Genomic DNA, 3,981 nt, shown 5'->3' with positions numbered 1-3,981 from the left:
AGTGAAGCGAAATGGAAGGTCCAGAAATCTTGAACGATTGCAATAATTTAATTGCTATCATCGTGAAACGTACAGTTTAAAGAGTACAAAAGCTCGGATATAAAGGAAGACATTAAAAAGTCAACGCAATTATTTCTATTTAAAATTGATTTTAAGACCGATATCTCATAATCTGTGTCCACGTGAATACACATCATATTGTATATGAATAGAAATAGCATACTAAATATGGACAAGAAGACTTTCTGTTAAAAAGAAAGGTAAAGTATGACGGAGAGCATGGTGAATGGGAATTATGTAACTCGTTTCGTATGCTGTTTGTCTGCAGGTAAAACCCATTTCCAGAGACACAAAGGAAACGTCACTTTCTCTGTTATTTCTCTCGCGTTTCTTTATTTCAATCCTCGTTCCCTTCGCTCGTTGGAATATTTAAAAGGGGCCAAAATTAAATTTCGCTCGCCTTCCTTCAAAGAACTAGAAAACAAAGGGTTGTCTTGATCATCGGCCCCGTTGTAAAAGCTTCTTTCCTAATTATGATACTTAGCAGTTTTATTTCCTCCCTGTCTATCGATTTACACAGGAATTCTGACCAAAGACACAAAGCCTTTGAATAGGTACCATTAATTACCATCTTTCTCGTTTTCCTTCGGGTCAGTGTCTATGACGGCGAATTTCCCTGGCAACCGGCACAAAAGACGATAGTTCCAAGCAAAATACGTGGTTCGAAAGCGTGTAATACGATCGGTAAGAAGCCAGCTCCCTTAAAATCACAATGGGATTTTTCGATTTTCACAGGTGTCTTCTCTTTTAATTATCTTACCAATCAGATAATGCGACCGAATCCCCTTTTGCTTTCGTTTCCTTTCCAGTTTCTCGGTATCCTTTGTCTCGAAATCCCTCTTTTCTATTAGAGCACTCACAGTTTCAGTCTGCTCCAAAACGTTCGTTAAACCGTTCAGATTGAAAGAATGAATTTCATTACCTAACCGTGTCATATTAACTGACGATCTGAAAGTAATCTTAATCAATTTCAATTCGTATTTCGCAACCGTATATTCTATGCTGTGAATTAGCTTGTTTTTAAGTGTAAATTAACTAGTTTTCCTTCAAATAATCGAGGATTTTTATTTTTAGAAATGTAAGGAAAGATGATGTGCATTAAGCATTCGTTTTCTTTTGATCATTATTTAAACGTACCTAAATGTTTACAATGTAATAACAATCGATAATATTTTTTTCGAGCAGCGTTCATTGTATTTTTCGTCTCAACAGCGACTCGATTATTATTACTGTAAAAGCAAACAAGACATTCGCAAATGTGGAAATTTGCAATTTTCTTCAAAATTGTTTTTTCTCTATAACTGTGGGTATGGGGGAAGAAACGTTTTGTAGATTCGTGTTTGTCTCACAAAAATCTAAAAGAATCGCCTAAGGAAGATTGCAAAATTAGGTACGTGTTGAACAATGTTATCTCTTTCAACAATGTGCTCTCTCTCTCTCTTTCTCTCTCTCTCTCTCCCCCCAGAACTAGCTTCCTGTTTATCATCAAATATCTTAATTATTGAACTCTCCAAAACTGGCCTATTGTTTATCACCAAACAACGAAAGAGCAATCTGCTTTAATCCCTCCATTATCCCCAAAGCCAAATATCCTTTTGTCCTTGTTATGAACTAATGTTTCGAACGATCGTAATAATTTCCGTCTAATCGCGACATTTCCCAGCGAAAGCTTTTAAATATCGTATTCCACGGTGCCCCTTAATTAGCGACAATACCGTTCCAGGCAATTCCACGACCGAGTTAATCCGAACTTTCGATGTCGTTAAATCGGGAATTCTAATTGATGATACGCGCTAATTCCATCGATAACTTGTGCAGCCGTTTCCAGAGCGGCGATTTTCCACAGGAACTGGTCGACAACGCATTTTTCACGTTGACCTCGCGAACTCGATCCATCGTGGAAGATGAAGAGCGGCCAGTGAATTTACGTCTCGCGACCAATTTCTACATTCGCCTGGAAACGAATCAATCTTTACCATAATTCTAATAGAAGCGTTCTTCATGGAATTTCACGAGACAAGTCCAGGAGCATGGAGCGCTATCAGATAAAATTCAATAAGTTGTCGTCTAATCGTGTAATTTCCTTGACGATATCTCATCAGGATTTTCCTATTGTCTGTACAGTTCTTTATTGTCATCGATGTTCACTGGGCACAAAAGGAAGGGAGATTCGAATTTTCTATGTTTTCTTCTCATTGTTGCTTGAAAAAGGACGTAGATGGGGAAGCGAAGCTGTATATTTCTCATTCGATAATGGCTGTGATTCTTTCTTTCTATGATTAATCATTATCCTTCTGTGATTCTTTTATATTTAGGATTTCTTTCGTATTACTACCTCTTTTACTATCCTTTTTTTATCTTTCTATCTATTTCTTCTCATGATAAATCGTTGTAACTCCATGTCCCTCAGATGAGAGAAATCGAACAAGCCGATTATGAATTAAATCAAACGGAACTCAACGCAGCCTTGTCTCGTTGAATTATGATAATTCGATGCTCATCGATTATTCATCGGTATAACACGGCGTGGAATGGCTAGATCGCTCCATTTTGCCATTCCTTTTGTGGTAGGAACAAGAAGGTTATCAGAAATTGGGTTCATATCGCTAAATTATAGTAAGAGGAGGAAATGTAAAATTATGGTAAGAGAAAGACCAAAGAAAATGTAAAAACTTCAAGAAAGACGTTAATGTATTTAATTTGTAGGTAATAGAAATTCGCACAAAGAAAAACTTCAAGCGGTGTAATTGAATAATTTTCAACGGGCGAAGGCATGGATTCATTCATTTCTCCACAGTTTTGTTCCTGTTTCATGCTTTTAGGTTGATCGTTAATAGACATCGCGGATTCATATATCAGGGCCCTGTCGCTGCTCCTCTATTTATATTCGAGGGTTAAATTAATCTCAAACTTATGGTACATCGGTGAACTAACTTCAAGAGGCAACGTAACTTCAACTTTATCCTCAGTTGCAAAACGTAATTCCATCATGCAAGCCTGCTACATCGATATAATGTCAGCTTCCTGCTCGTCTCCCTCTGTTTTCCGCTCATTTCCTATTATGGTATACGATAAGTGTAAAAAGCATTTGCATACGATTCTAGATATTTATTATAACATTTATATATTCGTTAATTCATTGACGTTCGTGTCATTTGGCAATACCTTCATATAATTACAAAACGGAATTATAATTCAATGAAAACCAAATGCATTAACCTAAGAAAAAAAATGCTTCATTGGGAAATGGAGGTATGTGCCAATACTTTTCGTAGTCACCATATGGAACTACTCAATGAAGTAGTTTGATTTCTTTTTATGCTGATATAGATAAGGGTACCTTACCATTACTTATTTTCCCGATCAGTCTTCCATAGAAGAATTCCAACGGACAAGATTACCGAAATGTCGACGAAAATCGCTATGAAACAAAGTCCTATGATGTACGCCGTAATCCACATCAAATCCAACGTTATCGCGTCAAGGCAGCCCACTGGTGACACGTTCCTCTTCTTCCCATCGCTGTTATAGCCTACGACGGGGCTAAGTACAAAGGGAACATTCGACAAAGTGGAGGAAAAGAGAACCTCGCGCATCCTCCCTTAACTTTTCTTCTTTCCCTGCTTTTCCCCTTTTCCACTTTATGACGATGAAGGGATCCACAGTGGCGTAGTTTAGGAACCACTTAAAATTCCTCAACATTCTGCATTTAACACCCTTTGTTTTTATTACGATACTCTTGCATTTTTCTCAATTTCAAAATTCTTTCTATTCATATACATTTGTGAATGTAAGATCATTTTTATCTTAAGATAGCTTTTAACATAGAAAAGATATAATCGGGTCGAAAATTGAATGAAAGAATGTAGAAGAAGAGTTAAAGAATGATAACACAACAAACACATTAATCAACGTGCGACC

General features: G+C 36.9%; 1 long non-coding RNA gene across 1 annotated transcript; it reads right to left on the bottom strand.

The window, feature by feature from the left end:
- Positions 1–2,733: 2,733 nt before the first annotated feature.
- Positions 2,734–3,588, bottom strand: LOC117212798. The gene is made up of 2 exons (XR_004488529.1): positions 3,406–3,588; positions 2,734–3,116 (listed from the first exon to the last, which is right to left on the bottom strand). It is a non-coding gene; the product is annotated as an uncharacterized LOC117212798 (long non-coding RNA).
- Positions 3,589–3,981: the final 393 nt, after the last annotated feature.

The sequence above is a fragment of the Bombus bifarius genome, unplaced genomic scaffold (assembly GCF_011952205.1).
Source record: "Bombus bifarius isolate JDL3187 unplaced genomic scaffold, Bbif_JDL3187 scf7180000008379, whole genome shotgun sequence".
Lineage (NCBI taxonomy): Eukaryota > Metazoa > Arthropoda > Insecta > Hymenoptera > Apidae > Bombus > Bombus bifarius.
This window is presented reverse-complemented; position numbering and strand designations above follow the sequence as displayed.